General features: G+C 50.9%; 1 long non-coding RNA gene across 1 annotated transcript in view; it reads right to left on the minus strand.

Annotated features, from left to right (window-relative positions):
* Positions 1 to 17,901, minus strand: part of LOC140409539 (uncharacterized) — a 206,444-nt gene that overhangs the window by 140,635 nt on the left and 47,908 nt on the right. Inside the window, exon 2 of the long non-coding RNA XR_011940378.1 lies at positions 13,240 to 13,349. This is a non-coding gene — a long non-coding RNA (uncharacterized lncRNA). The remainder of the gene's footprint in view (positions 1 to 13,239; positions 13,350 to 17,901) is intronic.

Below are 17,901 nucleotides of genomic sequence, written 5' to 3' on the forward strand. Positions count from 1 at the left end.
GCGGGACAAGGTGGCGCGTGGCGATCTGGCCCCGGGGGGTGCCCCCACGGTGGCCTGGCCCGCGATCGGGGCCCACCGATCCGCGGGCAGGCCTATGCCGTGGGGGCACTCTTTTCCTTCCGCCTTCGCCACGGTCTCCACCATGGCGGAGGCGGAAAAGACTCCCTCCACAGTGCATGCGCGGAGATGCCGTGAGCGCCCGCTAACGCTCCCGCGCCTGCGCCGCCCGGCAATGTCATTTCCGTGCCAGCTGGCGGGGCACTTCCGCCACTGGCGGGGCGGAAATCAGTCCGGCGGCTTTGCTCCGCAGGATTCCGCAGCTTTGGGGCGGCGCGATGCCCGACTGATTTGTGCCGGTTTTGGCGCCGGTCGGCGGACATCGCGGCAGTTCCGGAGAATTTCGCCCCTGATCCCTGCGGAACACCACTAGTCACAGCCCTCCAATCACATAATAGAGGAAAAGAAGATAAATAATGGGCGCAATCTAACAGACAAGCTGCGCTGGGCATGACTCCGAGCGAGCCAGTTCCATCACAGGAGAGTCCAAAATCGGGAACTATGCCAGCCGCCGATCGGTTTCCGATCTAATCGGCTCACTCCCATTGGTGAGAAACCCATAATCACTAATTAAGGTCAATCTCCATCCCATTAACGGGAAGGACCCACTATGAAAAGTCCTCCCATGTTGTGGGCGGCACGGTAACATAGTTGTTAGCACTGTTGCTTCACAGCGCCAGGGTCCCAGGTTCAATTCCTGCTTGGGTCACTGTCTGTGCCGAGTCTGCACGTTCTCCCAGTGTTTCGTGGGTTTCCTCCGGGTGCTCTGGTTTCCTCCCACAAGTCCCGAAAGACGTGCTGTTTGGTGAATTGGACATTCTGAATTCTCCCTCGGTGTATCCGAACATGTGCTGGAATGTGACGACTAGGGGATTTTCACAGTAACTTAATTGTAGTGTTAATGTGAGCCTCCTTGTGACAACAATAAAGATTATTATTATTATCCAACCGGTTCCCCAGCAAGCGGTCCTGCGGGAGCCCTTTAGCACACCTATTTAAAAACATGAAGCTAATAAAATGGCTGCTGTGGAGTTCGGAGGAGGTGAGTAGCCATCTTGGAAAATGGGCAGTTAGCCCGGGAGCAGGGCAGGAGGGGGATAGTGTGGGAGCCCCGGGGGGGGGGGGGAGGGGCTCGATTGGGGTGGGAGGTCGGCCGCCATCAGTGGGGTTGCCCCTGGGAGGTCAAGGGGCTCAGCGCCTGCGGGTCCAACATGCCACCCCCCCTGATTGTGTATACCCATACCAGGGGCAACTTCAACTTCTGCCTGCCCGACCCATTGAAAACCTCTGGGACAGAACCCCGTCGGTGGAAATATGGTGAAGGTCGCTTTAACCCCCACCGACTGTGGTGGCCTCTGGTCACACATCCGAAGGCTTTTGCTAATATGGAATTGGCTTTGTTATTAATTCGAGCGCTTCACATTTCCCAAGTGGATTCCCATGGGTAGACATGCCATGTCGCAGGCGGGTGTTACTACCTCGCATCTCAATCAGACTGTGAGACCTGGACACCTTTCCGGAACACTGTAAGCACCAACACCCCAGGAGTAGCAGCCAACAATCGAGTACCCAAGAGCTGGGCCACAGCAGCGGGGATAACCCCCGACCAGAGGGTGGGTATGTGGATCGGGGAGGGGGGGGATGCACCTGAGCCCAGTCCCAGTGCTGTTCCCAGCGAGAGTCCAGGGTCTGGTCCCCAGAGCCCCAAGCTGTGCCTGGAGGGTGTGAATGCTCCCAGCACAATCGGCTCGCTGGATGGTACCCTGGGAGATGGCAGGAAATGTAAGGGTGCAGGAGGCTTGGGGGATTTAAAGATACCGGGGTGGAAGCCCAAACTGATAGGCAGACTCTCACCCTCTCCAATTTCTCACAGATATCAAGGTATGGATGATATTCTGGACCTGCAGGATCGGCCCTCGCGGTGGTGATGGCAGTCCAGGCGGCCAACAGCAGAGAAGATGGCAGTAGCAACCAGCAGATTCTCGAGGCAGCCACCAATGTGCCCCAAACCATGAGGACCCAGCCGCCCATCAGGCCTGGGTGGGGTGGAGGGGAGGCAAGCAACAGCCCAAGGTGTACAGGTGTGGCTGGTCATTTGAAGAGATGTCGGATGGCATGTGCTGCAGGCGGCTCCGCCTCAACAAGGAGACAGTGTGGCACCTGTGCCATGGCCTTGCGGACTTGACACCACGTGGAGGAAGAGGATTCCCGTTCCAGGTGGCAGCCAAGGTCACCGCCGGCCTGAACGTTTACGCCTCAGGTTCATTCCAGGGCTCAAGCGGGAACTTCTGTGGCAGTAGCACAATGGTTAGCAGTGCCAGGGTCCCATGTTTGATTCCCGGCTTGGGTCACTGTCTGTGCGGAGTCTGCAAATCCTCCCCGTGTCTGCGTGGGTTTCCTCCGGGTGCTCCGGTTTCTTCCCAAAAGTCCCGAAAGACGTGCTATTAGGTAATTTGGACATGCTGAATTCTCCCTCAGTGTACCCGAGCAGGTGCCGGACTGTGGCGACTAGGGGATTTTCACAGTAACTTCATTGCAGTGTTAATGTAAGCCTACTTGTGACACAAAGATTATATTCAAAAAATCCCAACCAACAGCCCATAATTCACGGATGTCCTGTCTGCCCGAGCGGCCGACTATAACTTTTGACCTGAAGCAGCCGATCATGATGCTCGCGCAGCAGGATTCTCCACTATCATCGGGATACCGCAGATGACACACACGTACGCTGCCTTGCACACAATGTGCAGTCCGGGAGCAGCCTTCATTAACAGGACGAGGGCTCCTCTCTGAAAGTCCAACTTGTGTGCAACAACCACCTGAAGTTCATGCACATGTGTGCATGCTTCCCAGGGATCGTGCACGATAGCTACATCCTGGGGCAGTTGAAGATCGGTGGCATCTTTAAGGGACACCTCAGGATGACTGGTTGGCTCTTGGGGGTAAGGGATCCCCGCTTAGCTCCTGGCTAATGACGCCAGTGCGGAGGTCGGTGACAGATGATGAGACCCGACATAACGAGGTCCATGTGGCCAACCAGGCTGTCCTCGAGCAGTGCATTGGGCGGCTTGAAATGCGGTTCCGATGCCTCGACCGCTCTGGTGGTACAGTGCAGTACACCCCCGGAGGGTCGCCCGCTTTGTGGTGGTCTGCTGTACCCTCTGCAACCTGTCACAGCTGTGAGGCGAAGTGCTGGAGGTGAACCATGTATGGCAGGATTCTCCAATAATGGGGCTATGTCCCCACGCCGGCGTGAAAAGCGGCGCTAACCACTCCGGCGTCAACGGTCCCCGATAATGGGGAATGCTCCTAATGGGCTAGGTTGGCGCCGGAGCGGTCCCGCAGCTCCAGCTGGCGCAAAACGGCTGGCGCAAGTTTGTGCATGCGCGAAATGGCAGGCATGATTCCACGCATGCGTGAGGGTTCCCATCTCCGCGCTGGCCCCCGGGCAATATGGCGGAGCCCTACAGGGGCTCAACGCGGAGGAACAAAGGCCCCCACAGAACCAACCCGCCCATGATCGGGAGGCCCTGACCGCGGGCCAGGCCACCGTGGGAGCACCCCCCTGGGGTCGGAACCCACCCCCCCCCCCCCGGATGGCCCCCGCAGACACACCTTCCAGGTCCCGCTGTGTGGGACCTGAGTAACCCACGCCGGCGGGACTCAGCTGAACTCGGCGGCCACTCGGCCCGTCGGGGCCCGGAGAATCGCCGGGGGGGGGCCGCTTTCAATGGCCCCCGACCGGCGCGGCAGGATCCTGCAGGCGCCCGAGAATCGGCGGGGGAGAATTGGGAAGCCGGTGTCGGGGCGCGATTTTTGCATTCCCCAGGGATTCTCCGACCCGTCGCGGGGTCGGAGTATCCCGGCCGCGGCCTCTCAGAGGAGGAAGGTGAGGAGGAGCCAGGCAAGGGGGGGGCTGAAGGATTGACCCGGGGAGGACCCGCGGGAGCATTTGGAGGATGGAATTAGGCGGTGGCAGTGAGGGTCCGGCATGCCTGGAGGGCCGGAGAGGCGCTCACCCGCACCCAATTCTCACAGGACGTGGCTTTGTATGTCATCTCACTCCCTTTCCCGAACCCACCTAACGTCCCCCTGAACCATCTCCCCTTCCCCGCTAATCCGCCTCTCCCCCCACCCCCCCCAACCATTCCCACACCCACACACATCCCCACAAACCACTGCCCCCCATCGCAGTCACCCTGCTGCACCCTCCCAGGGTCTGAGTTACATCACTCCAGGGTGATGGGCCTGTGTCGGCACTGTTAGCGGGTCAATAAACAAGGCAGGAGGGTAATGATAACTCGCTGTGAGGAAAGCTCTGGAGCTCCTCGGTCAATGCGATAGTCTGACTCCTGTCTTTCCGCTGACAGCACACTCACACCCATCACCTGCATGTGGTATACATTGTGGTGCCGGGGAGGGGGCGAAGTAGGATCTCGTTGCCTGGGGGGGCCGGAGAAGGGCGGAGGGGAGGGGAGTACAGGCCGGCCCGCAGTGCGGAATAAAGTGACAGAGGATTCACATGTCTCTGGTATAACATGTTTTAGTGATGGACAATCGTGACCCTAACTGTCTGCCCCCCCCCACCCTGCCCCCCGTGCCCTCTCAATGACCCTCAATGATCTTAGCCCTCCATGCTTTGACGCTACATCTAGGTGTGTCCCCAGGGTGCACATTAGTGGTGGTGGCAGCCTGCTGCTTACTGTGCCTGGTGGCCTTTTATGCCCCAGGTGGGCATCCTCTGGAGGGCCTGGGGATGGAGCTCCCTGGCTGACTTGTCAGTGGGACATACCTCACCGTGTCACCCTGTGCTGCCCGCTTACCCCAAGGTACGGCATTGTCAGGAGGGGGCACACAGAAGAGCTGGTGACCACCATCATCTCCCTGTAGGCCAGCTCCAGGTCAGCGTCCCGCGCCTCCTTCTCCCAGTTGGTGCCTGTCGGGCCCTAGGAGTCACCTTGAGATGGAGGGACAGCTGGATTCAGCTCCAGAGGCCCCTGCGTCATCTGCTCTGCCAGCCCTGACCTCCCTATTGTTTGCACCATGGTGTTGATGCCCTCACCAATGTCCCTCTGTGACCGGGCCATGCTCTGCAGCGCCTCGCCAATGTCCACCTGTATCAGGGACACATCCCGCAATGACCGGGAGAATGAGCGGCTCTCAGCCATGGCCGTCATTGTGTGAGCCACGCCTCGGACACCACCACTGTTGCTGCTGATGTTGTGCTGTAGGCTTTCCTCTGCAGGTTCCACACTAGAAGTGTTGGCTTCGGTGACACACATTGCTGGCGCCATGTCCTGCGCCCGAAGCCTTTGGGATTCCTCAAATCGGCTATGGACCTGCTGGAGTGTTGCTGGTATCCGCCTCTGAATCTCATGGCCACATCCTAGCAACTTCATCAGCTCTGGGATAACCTGGTCCAGACACTCAACATCGAACTGTTACCCAGCTGGGTCCAGGGGTTCAACAGATCCCCAACTGCTGTCCCCACAGACGTTCCTGCCTCCACCTGATGAGCATCATAGCCATGGTGTGGAGATGCCGGCGTTGGACTAGGGTGGGCACATTAAGAAATCTTACATCACAAGGTTAAAGTCCACAGGTTAAATTGGAATGGCGAGCTTTTGGAGCTTACCTCCTTCATCAGTTGAGTGAAGAGGTAGGTTATACAAACACAGCCTGTATAGACAAAGCCAATGATGCAAGATGATACTTCGAATGTGAGTCTTTGCTGGTAATTAAGTCTTAACAGGTCCTGACGGTGTGGCTGGACAGAGGAATAATTACAGGTTAAAGAGGTATGAATTGTCTCAAGCCAGGAAAGTTGGTAGGATTTTGCAAGCCCAGGCCAAATGGTGGGGGGTTAAATGTAGTGAGATATGAATCCAAGATCCCGGTTGAGGCCATATTCATGCAAGTGGAACTCGGCTGTCAGTCTCTGCTCGGTGATTTTGCATTGTCGTGAGCCTTAGAGAACGCTTGCCAGAAGAACAGAGGCTGAATGCTCTCGACTGCTGAAGTATTCCCCGATTGGAAGGGACCATTCGTGCCTGGCGATTGTCGCACGATGTCCGTTCATCCATCTCCATGCATCTGCATGGTCTCGCCAATGTTCCACGCCTCAGGACTCCTGGTTTTGGAAGACGTCTTACTGATGTGCATGAGCAACTGTGTGGTGCTCACCAGATGGTGCCCCAGAAGCCTGTCCAATACATTCGTTCACTGAAGTGTGAGTCTCTGCACTGGTGGAGGGTGGGGGTGACAACTGTGATGCCTCGATGCTGGCATCCTCTGAGCTGTACCCCTTGGGATGCAGGGAGCCGCCCACCCTGAAGAGCCGGCACCATTGGATGGAGATCCTGTGGGAGAATAGACAGGTGGTCAGTGAGAGGGAAGGGTCATTATGTCTGGCATCAACAACTCACTGGCGGGGCCAGTGGATACTCACCTCTGCGGCGTAGGCCATGGTCGACGTTGGTGACCTCTGTCTCAGCCACCCCACAACCTCCAGGGCCCATTCATCGTAGGGGGTGAGGACTCTGATGTCTGGCAGCCCCCACCCGCCTGGGCCCTTTCCCGTCTGTTGTGGGCTAACATCTCCTGCGGGGGCAAAGAGAGGGCATTGTGAGTCACATGCTTCATGCATCGCTGACAGATGGGGGGAGGGGGGAGCTGCCGAGCACGGTCCAGGCGAACCTGCTGGCGTGACAGTAGTTTCTGGCGGGAATCCTGTGGGGCATCATTAACTGCCCCAATTAACGTTAGATACCAGTGACGACCTTGCCGGGGCGGCTGTCGGGAAACATCCAGCAGTTCCCGCTCGCTACCACACTTAGAAACCTTTCTGTTAGATCACGCCCAATGGTTTCGCAGGAAAACAATGCAGCAAACGGTTTATATTGTGCAAAAGCAGCTGGCTCTCAGTGCACAGGTCATGCAGCCAAAGCCAAAGACAAACTTGCCACATTTATTGAAACCTTTACTCCAAACACTTCACTGAGATCTTCCTGCCACTGGCCTTAACAAATCTGGCAAGTTCATCTTGGGTGTTACAAACACTACATAAGACCCACAATTTGGCAGCCAGAGGCAGTACATGATACTAAAGCAGACCCGAAAGCTGATCTGTGATTACCAGCAAATGAAAATGCCTTCCCAATTTATAGCTGCAATTAACTCAGAATTGCATCCAGAATATCACATCTGGTTGCTCCATTTGTGAATTCTCCTTGCGGTGTCACTTTAAGCATAATTGTAAACTTTTGAGCAAGGAAATACAATATGAGCTTTAACCTTCAGTTTATCTCTACCAAACAGTATAGGTCATATTCATTGCATATAAATGTTGGTTTCAGTGTAAAATGAAGATATCTTTGACAAGGACTTTTTCATTAAATCTCTATTGCAACATGGCTATATATCTTGGTGGTAAATTGATTGAATCAATTACAAAACATGAAAGTATTTTTCAAATATTTTCATCGATAGTTGAAGTAACTTGAAGTTGTTCTGGGACGATTCAAATTTATTCTGTACCAGTCGCTCTGCATTCATTAATTGGAACAAAGTTCAATGATTATTGCTGGGGCATTGGAAGACATGATGAACTAACAACCCCCTATCTCTTGACACAGAGACCCTCTTAAGGATTTTCATTTTAGAAAGATCGCTGGAATAAGCAAAATCTTTCTGAAATGAAGCAAGTGGATAATATCTTAGCTCTCAGTTTCAAAGTGAATAGATAAATCGAAAACCCCTTGATTACAATCCAAATGTTAACCTGAACGTGGTTAGTTTTAATGAATTGCTTTATGTTTGGAAATACCTGTGAAGAATTCTTTGGCTTACTGATCTTTACAACCACAGGTAATAACTACAGTGTTGATTAAAGATTATATGAAATTGTTGGCATGGGCCTGATTTTCCTCCATTTATCCACCCCAAATTAGACATGAGAGTGGCAGCAGTGGCCAGAAAATAGGAGACAGAGACACAATTTCCCCCTTGCCCAATTCCTTGATCCCCATCATTCCCATGACCCTTGCTGCAGGTCCCTTCATTCCAGATGTGTTCTGTCAGTAGACGCAGATTGTTCCTTGTTGGTAAGCTCTGAAAGGTTAATACTTCATCCTCCAAACTCTTCTTTGTCAATACTTTGTTTCCTCATTGCTGCTGTCAGGTTACTGCTGCCAAAATAAGCACCTCAATCACATGAGTCATTACAGCTACTCGCAAATGTGATCAATAAAGTTTGGGTGAGCAAATAGTAGTTAATTCAGAGTTATGAATGATGCACAACAGGCATGTTGGGAGTATGCTCGTATTTGAGGAGAAAAAATTCAGGTTAGTTTATTTTAGCCATTTCTGCTCCTTCATTATAACTTATGGCTTAACCATTGTGCACTAATGTACCGGGCAGCACGGTAGCACAGTGGTTAGCACTGTGGCTTCACAGCGCCAGGGTCCCAGGTTTGATTCCCGGCTGGGTCACTGTCTGTGCGGAGTCTGCACGTTCTCCCCGTGTCTGCGTGGGTTTTCTCCGGGTGCTCCGGTTTCCTCCCACTAATCCCGAAAGACGTGCTGTTAGGTAATTTGGACATTCTGAATTCTCCCTCAGTGTACCCAAACAGGCGCTGGAATGTGGTGACTAGGGGCTTTTCACAGTAATTTCATTGCAATGTAAGCCTACTTGTGACAATAAAGATTATTGAAAATTATTATTGTAGCTGTAGTTAACTCAAATGTGGACAGTTTGCAGCAATTGCACTAGAATCATAGAAGTTTACAGCATGGAAACAGGCCCTTTGTCCCAACCAGTCCATGCCGCCCAGTTTTTACCATTAAGCTAGTCCCAGTTGCCCGCACTTGGCCCATAACCCTCTATACCCATCTTATCCATGTAACTATCTAAATGTTTTTTAAAAGACACAATTTTACCCGCCTCTACTACCACCTCTGGCAGTCCATTCCAGACACTCACTACCCTCTGAGTGAAGAAATTGCCCCTCTGGGCCCTTCTGAATCTCTCCCCTCTCACCTTAAACCTATGCCCTCTAGTTTTAGACTCCCCTACCTTTGGGAAAAGATGTTGACTATCTACCTCATCTATGCCCCTCATTATTTTATAGACCTCTATAAGATCACCCCTAAGCCTCCTACGCTCCAAGGAAAAAAGTCCCAGTCTATCCAGCCTCTCCTTATAACTCAAACCATCAAGTCCCGGCAACATCCTAGTAAATCTTTTCTGCACTCTTTCCAGTTTAATAATATCCTTCCTATAATAGGGTGACCAGAACTGCACACAGTATTCCAAGTGTGGCCGTACCAATGTCTTGTACAACTTCAACAAGACGTCCCAACTCCTGTATTCAATGTTCTGACCAATGAAACCAAGCATGCCGAATGCCTTCTTCACCACCCTGTCCACCTGCGACTCCACCTTCAAGGAGCTATGAACCTGTACTCCTAGATCTCTTTGTTCTATAACTCTCCCCAACGCCATACCATTAACTGAGTAGGTCCTGGCCTGATTCGATCTGCCAAAATGCATCACCTCACATTTATCTAAATTAAACTCCATCTGCCATTCGTCGGCCCACTGGCCTAATTGATCAAGATCCCTTTGCAATCCTAGATAACCTTCTTCACTATCCACTGTGCCACCAATCTTGGTGTCATCTGCAAACTTACTAACCATGCCTCCTAAATTCTCATCCAAATCATTAATATAAATCACAAATAACAGTGGACCCAGCACCGATCCCTGAGGCACACCACTGGTCACAGGCCTCCAGTTTGAAAAACAACCCTCTACAACCACCCTCTGCCTTCTGTCGTCCAGCCAATTTTGAATCCAATTGGCAACCTCACCCTGGATCCCGTGAGCTTTAACCTTCTGCAACAACCTACCATGCGGTACCTTGTCAAAGGCTTTGCTAAAGTCCATGTAGACAACGTCTACTGCACTGCCCTCATCTACCTTCTTGGTCACCCCCTCAAAAAACTCAATCAAATTTATGAGACATGATTTTCCACGCACAAAGCCATGCTGACTGCCCCGAATCAGTCCTTGCCTCTCTAAATGCTTGTAGATTCTGTCTCTCAGAATACCTTCTAGCAACTTACCTACTACAGACGTTAGGCTCACCGGTCTGTAGTTCCCAGGCTTTTCCCTGCTGCCCTTTTTAAACAAGGGCACAACATTCGCCACTCTCCAATCTTCAGGCACCTCACCTGTGGCTGCCGATGATTCAAATATCTCTGTTAGGGGAGCCGCAATTTCCTCCCTAGCCTCCCACAACACCCTGGGATACATTTCATCAGGTCCCGGGGATTTATCTACCTTGATGCGCTTTAAGACTTCCAGCACCTCCTCCTCTGTAATATGCACACTTCTCAAGACATCACTATTTATTTCCCTTAGTTTCCTAACATCCATGCCTTTCTCCACCGTGAATACCGATGAGAAATATTCATTCAGGATCTCACCCAACTCTTGTGGCTCTGCACATAGATGCCCTTGTTGATCCTTAAGAGGCCCTACTCTGTCCCTAGTTACTCTTTTCCCCTTTATGTATTTGTAGAATCTCTTTGGATTCTCCCTTGCATTATTTGCCAAAGCAATTTCATGTCCCCTTTTTGCCCTCCTGATTTCCCTCTTAACTCTATTTCGACAATCTCTATACTCTTCAAGGGATCCACTTGATCCCAGTTGCTTATGTACGTCATATGCCTCCTTCTTCTTTTTGACCAGAGTCTCAATATCTCGAGTCATCCAGGGTTCCCTACTTCTACTAGCCTTACCCTTCACTCTAAAGGGAATGTGCTTACCCTGCACCCTGGTTAACACATTTTTAAAAGCCTCCCATTTACCAGCCGTCCCTTTGCCTGCCAACAGTCTCCCCCAATCTACCTCTGCAAGTTCCTGTCTGATACCATCAAAATTGGCCTTGCCCCAATTAAGAATTTTAACTCTTGGGCCAGACCTATCATTCTCCATAGCTATCTTAAAACTAATGGAGTTATGGTCACTTGTCCCAAAGTGATCTCTCACTAGCACTTCTGTCACTTGCCCTTCCTTATTTCCCAAGACGAGGTCAAATTTTGCCCCCTCTCTAGTCGGTCCATCCACATACTGAATGAGAAATTCCTCCTGAATACACTCAACAAATTTCCCTCCATCCAAGCCCCTAATGCTCTGGCTGTCCCAGTCAATGTTGGGAAAGTTAAAGTCCCCTACTACTACCACCCTATTATTCTTGCAGCTATCTGTAATCTCCTTACATATTTGCTCCTCAATTTCCCGCTGACTATTTGGGGGCCTGTAGTACAGTCCTACCAAGGTGATCTCTCCCTTCTTATTTTTCAGTTCCACCCATATACTCAGTGGGCGTACCCTCGGATATATCCCCTCTAAGTACTGCCGTGATGTTCTCCCTAATCAAAAACGCCACTCCCCCTCCTCTCTTACCTCCTGTTCTATCCTTTCTATAGCATCTGTACCCCGGAACATTGAGCTGCCAGTCCTGCCCCTCCCTTAGCCATGTTTCAATCATAGCTATAATATCCCAGTCCCATGTGCCCGTCCATGCCCTGAGTTCATCCGCTTTGCCCGTCAGGCCCCTTGCATTGAAATAAATGCAGTTTAATGTAGACCTTCCTTGCTCTCTGCCCTGCTTTCTCAGGTCATGCTTTACACACTCTCCCTTCCTGCCTTTTGTTTCTGTCCCCACTGACTTCCTACATCGGTTCCCATCCCCCTGCCACATTAGTTTAAACCCTCCCCAACTGCACTAGCAAACACACCCCCGAGAACATTGGTTCCGGTCCCACCCAGATGCAGACCGTCCGATTTGTACAGGTCCCACCTCCCCCAGACCCGGTCCCAATGTCCCAGGAATTTGAAACCCTCCCTTTTGCACCATCTCTCAAGCCATGTATTCATCCTAGCTATCCTGTCATTCCTACTCTGACTATCACGTGGCACTGGTAGCAATCCTGAGATTACTACCTTTGAGGTCCTACTTTTTAGTTTAACTCCTAACTCCCTAAATTCAGCTTGTAGGACCTCATCCCGTTTTTTACCTATATCGTTGGTGCCTATATGCACCACGACAGCTGGCTGTTCACCCTCCCCCTCCAGAATGCCCTGCAGCCGCTCCGAGACATCCTTGACCCTTGCACCAACCTGGATGCTCGTTTGCGTCCACAGAAACGCCTGTCTATTCCCCTTACAATTGAATCCCCTATCACTATAGCTCTGTCACTCTTTTTCCCGCCCATCTGTGCAGCAGAGCCAGCCACGGTGCCATGAACCTGGCTGCTGCCACCTTCCCCTGGTGAGCCATCTCCCCCAACAGTTTCCAAAACGGTAAATCTGTTTTGGAGGGAGATGACCGCAGGGGATCCCTGCACTGCCTTCCCACTCTTCCTCTGTCTGTTGGTCACCCATTCCCTATCTGCCTCAGTAATTTTAATCTGCGGTGTGACCAACTCACTGAATGTGCTATCCACAACTTCCTCAGCATCGCGGATGCTCCAAAGTGAGTCCATCCGCAGCCCCAGAGCCGTCAAGAGGTCTAACAGGAGCTGCAGTTGGACACACTTCTTGCAGATGAAGGAGTCAGGGACACCAGAAGGGTCCCTGACTTGCCACATCTCACAAGAGGAGCATGACACGGGTCTGAGCTCTCCTGCCATGACTTAAACCTGAAGTTAAATTTGAACTACACGACACAGCTAAGAGAAAGTCAAAGAGAGAGAAATCACTTACCAGTTACAAGCCAATCACTCACCTGCTGGCTGTGATGTAATTGCTCCCGAGGCTCCCTCACAGGTCTGCTTCTCTGCACCTCCTTAAGATGAGCACCAAATTCCCTTAACTAGTTAATTAATTTACTTAATTAATTGGATTTATTTTTTTTGGGGGGGGGGGGGGAAACTCACCCCCAAACTCCAAAAAACAAACACAGCCCTCACTCCCCTCTTACCCGACCTCAGCCTTACCCAAACTTAGATACACTCTGTTTGCCTCCAGCACTCCGTTTCTATAGGCACTTCAGCCACACCTTTTGTATCCTTCCTGATTTACAGTCAGCCAATAGGCCTGCTCCCGAAACTGATCTCCCGAGACTAACAGCTGACCTGCAAGGTAAGGAAGTGGTTAAGCAGTACTTATCTCACCCAGGCAGCGACCTTTTATTCTGTCCCCTCTGCCTCACAGCTCCCGCGCTTTTTCAAACTCCCGCGCTGTTTCCAAGGTCCCGGCTCCCTCTCTCTCCCGAACAGCTGACCTGCAAGGTAAGGAAGTGGTTAAGCAGTACACTAAAAGTAAAGGTTATTGCCAAAATAATAATTCTTCTACATATGTGGTCATGTTAGTGCAACCAGGACAACAGGTCATACATTGACTGAACTGTGGATCTCTTATGTAGGACACTGGGGAGTTAAATTGGTCTTTGCAGAAAGCATGCAACAGGCTTCAGTGGAAAGGAGTGTGTGCAGTGTAAAACAGACTGTCAATTCAGGTTTTCCTGTTTGTGAGAATTCATCTCCAATGTGTGCATCATGGAAATCTAGTTCAAGGTGATCTGTTGTAAAAAATGCTTCTTTGACTGGAACTTATACACCAGGAACCAGGACAGCTATGAAGTTGAGCCCTATAATTTCAGGCAAGGACTGATTTTACCCATGTTTCCTGTTCCCAAAAAGCAGTTTTTTTAAAAATTGTACAATCCAAAGAAAGATTAAACAGCATTCCTTTGTTCTGATGATAATTCTGGGTAGCACTGCCTACAAACTTTTTCTGTGCCTTTGTTGGTATCTATCTGATTGTGTCTGGATAGGGTATAGAAATCTAAGCTATAAACAAATAAAGATCAGGGATGCATCTGCTCCAGCTCCAGGTTTAAGGTGGGAGGTGGGTCCAACGGAAGGCTGACACTTCAATTTCCTGAGGTCAAGGTTTCACAATTGATGGTCATTATTTCGGGGGCCTAGTCAATATGTCCACTTCTTGCTGATATTGCAGAGCTGCCCCTTTGCTCCTGGTCTTTTCCTCCCATGTCCAGTGGTTCATGCACCAGAAAAATACTCCTCTTCCTCTCAGTATGCTGAGATGAGGTTGCTGATTCCCTCGATAGAATCATAGTACAGTTATAGCAAGTCTGTGTTAGCTCTCTGCAAGGGAAATTTAGCCAGTCTCCTGCCCCAGCCATCTCTTTCTAGTTCTGCATTTTTACCCCATCAGTTGTCCATCCAATTTTGAACAGTACCTTCTGAACAGCACTACAGGTGTTCCTACACACATGGACTGTAGCAGCTCACAACCAGATTCCCAAGGGCTATTAGGAACGGGCAACAAATTCTGGCCTTGCCAGCGACACTCGCATCTCATGAACAATTGACAAAAACAAACTGCTTCTGTCTCCACCATCCTTTCAGCCTGTGCATTCAAGACCGTAAACACTTGCTGTGTAAGAAAACTTTCCTCATGTCCGCTTTGGTTCTTTTGTGAATCACCTTAAATCTATGTCCTCTAGTTCTTGATCCTTCTGCCAATGGGATCTGTTCCTCTCTATATCTTCTTCTACGGCACTCCCTCGGGATCCTGGAATGACTGGTCCTTAAGCTAGTGTTTCGATGAAAACGGTGCAAAGTGTGCACATGTTCCTTCTGTCTGTGTGTGAATATATGTGGCTTCTCGCATGCATAAGTGAGCCACTCTGTGGGCCCGATTGATCATCTTAATTTGGTTTCCAGTGTAATTCTTAGCACAATCAGGATTGCTTAGTGGGTTTTGTCTTATCACGGAATCACATCGAATGCGAGACATTGTTTAGAGTTTTGCAAGCATGGGCTGTTTTTGAGACTCCTGACCCTTCCAGGTAATTGGAAGAAGACTGGGCACTTTTCAGGATCTTGGGAAATGTTTATTCCCCAGGGCAATGAGTTGACCAATCAGAGTCAACCTTCCCAGTTTGAATTTGAACACGGCGCCAGGGTCCCAGGTTCGATTCCCCACTGGGTCACTGTCTGTGCGGAGTCTGCACGTTCTCCCCGTGTCTGCGTGGGTATCCTCCCACAGTCCAAAGACGTGCAGGTTAGGTGGATCGGCCATGATAAATTGCCGTTAGTAATCAACAAGGTTAGGAGGGGTTATTGGGTTACGGGGATAGGGTGGAAGTGAGGGCTTAAGTGGGTGGTGCAGACTCGATGGGCCGAATGGCCTCCTTCTGCACTGTGTTGTGGAGGAGTTGGAGGGCGTTGATGAATGTGTCTGGCAGCTAGCTTTTGACAGGGTCTTCAATAAAACTTCCTATTGACCATGTTGAGTGGTTGATATTACTCCAGGCATTTCTTTTGAAGCTGCCAAGCTGTGAAAATCATGTCCACTATTCCATAGTTTGGTTGGAAGTCACAATAGCTTTCCAGAAGGATTTCTTCAGAGACTGGGAGAAGACAGATAGCGAGGATTCAAGTGGTGATTTTCCCAGTGATGGAGAGTAGGGAAATACCTCGGTAGTTCCCACAGTCTGCTTTGTTTCCTTTCTTGAAGATCTATCATTGTATCAAGATTTAGGACTTTTTTAAAGTGTTCTCCCCATCAAAGGGGAATGTTTTCTTTGCCTCTCAAGAGGGTTCCATACTTCCTCCACACCGGTTTGAGGCCGAGGGTGCTGGGTCCATATATTGCCCGTGTCGCACTGAAGACGACCCGGGTGTCATGCTTGTCAATGAGGAGTTGCAGCTCCATAGCATTCTCAGTCCACCTTGGTTCTTGGTTCCCCTAGTCCTTCTTTGTACCTCTACCTTGGCTAATTGATGAGCTCTCCTCTTTTCCTGTTTATCTCATTTTGACCAGCATGGAGAGCTTTCTTCTTCTTGTCGATGAGGTCTTGGATGGTGTGGTCGTTCTCATCTTGGTGTTTCCTGGTCTTGTAGCCGATGGGTTTCCCTTGCATTGCCAACTTGCCGTGGTGGAGAGGCTTGAACATCCTGTTTCATAGAATTTACAGTGCAGAAGGAGGCCATTCGGCCCATCGAGTCTGCACCGGCTCTTGGAAAGAGCACCGTACCCAAGGTCAACACCTCCACCCTATCCCCATAACCCACTAACCTCACCCAACACTATGGGCAATTTTGGACACTAAGGGCAACTTATCATGGCCAATCCACCTAACCTGCACATCTTTGGACTGTAGGAGGAAACCGGAGCACCCGGAGGAAACCCACGCACACGCGGGGAGGATGTGCAGACTCCGCACAGACAGTGACCCAAGCTGGTATCGAACCTGGGACCCTAGAGCTGTGAAGCAATTGTGCTATCCACAATACTACCGTACCAGCTTTTTACAAGCTGATCTAGAGAGAAATGCCGTCAAGAATTTTAAGCTCCTGTCAGGGTCACCCATGATGGTACGGTCAGACGGGAGGAAAAAGACAAAACGCAATCCCAAATAAGACCTCAACAGTGGATCAGGCAAAAGATACTCATATGGTATCAATGGCTGCGATTGTGGATAAAGACTGCAGCAGTCGGGAGATGCCCAGTCATCAACGTTTCCTTGCCACTGTAACTGGACCTACCCTCTGTTAAGGACCATGGGTCTGCTGATGTGCAACTGCATACCCACCTTAAAAGGTATCATGCACCAGGCATCTACCTAGAGGAATCCAGCACATCCTCCGAACAAACAAGACCTGCAGCGATTGATGAGAGGTGATGGGGATAGGACCCTGATACCTGGAAGTGCATTCCACATACTAAGGGCATTCCAATCAGTCAAGCGTGTGATTTCACTGCACTTACCTCTCTTTGATGTGGTCAATATTTCCAAACATTGGGGTTTCACCACTTAGACCATTGAAGCGTGAAACGATATGAATGGATCAAAGCTGCAGATGTTTTTTACAAGCTGTCAATCACAGATAGCTACTGGAAAGCTATGAATGGCTTGCAGTTAATGGATCTGTGGGAACCAGATGCAGGCACAGCTGTTCTGCTTCGAGGAATGGATACGTGGAGCTGCAAGGTAAGTATTACAGCTGCAATGCTTCCCACAGCCCCTGTCTGGACTGCTCGCTAACTTCCAGACTTGGTCGCATTTCTAAGCGGTGGAGTCTGTGTGTGGAGGTTCCTTTAGGCAGTGGTTCCCTGTGGTGGATTTCCCTATTATAGGGCTCCCTGTGGAGCGTCCCCCTATTGCAGGGCTCCCTTTTGGGCCCCCCCCCCCTATTACAGAGGTCCCTATGGGGGGGGAATCCCCAATTACAGGGTCCTTGGGGGGTCCCCCTATTACACAGGTCCTGGGGGGGTCCCCTATTACTGGGATCCATAAGGGGGTTCCCCCATTACAGAGTACCTGGGGGGTCCCCCTATTACAGACATCCCTGGGTGGGGTCCTCCTATTACAGGGCTCCCTGGAGTGGTACCCCTATTACAGGGGTCCCTTCGGATGGAGGGTTGGGTCACCCCTGTTCATTTGGGTAGGGGGACACCAAGGCAATCTGGGGTGGGGGTGCTGCTGGGGGTGGGTGGTTCAGGTCCAATTTGCGATGGGGGGGAGGGGGGGGGGGAAATCAGGGCCGATTTGCGGTGCAGCGGGCTGGCCGGCCACGGGACCTCGGTATTGGTCCACCACTCAAGGTGATGGGATTCCTGGGGAATCCCTTGTATTCCACGCCATGCATAAATTTGCACGGATTGGAACACGGAATTGCTTCCTGCTTTACGACCACAAGGGGATCAGAAAACTGGTGCAGTTCAGTTCTGGTGGGAGAGAATAGGGCTGGATTCTCCGATTCTGAGGCTAAATGCAGAGGATCTGCGGCCTTTTACGTGGA

Source organism: Scyliorhinus torazame, chromosome 3 (genome assembly GCF_047496885.1).
Source record: "Scyliorhinus torazame isolate Kashiwa2021f chromosome 3, sScyTor2.1, whole genome shotgun sequence".
NCBI classification, from domain to species: Eukaryota; Metazoa; Chordata; class Chondrichthyes; order Carcharhiniformes; family Scyliorhinidae; genus Scyliorhinus; species Scyliorhinus torazame.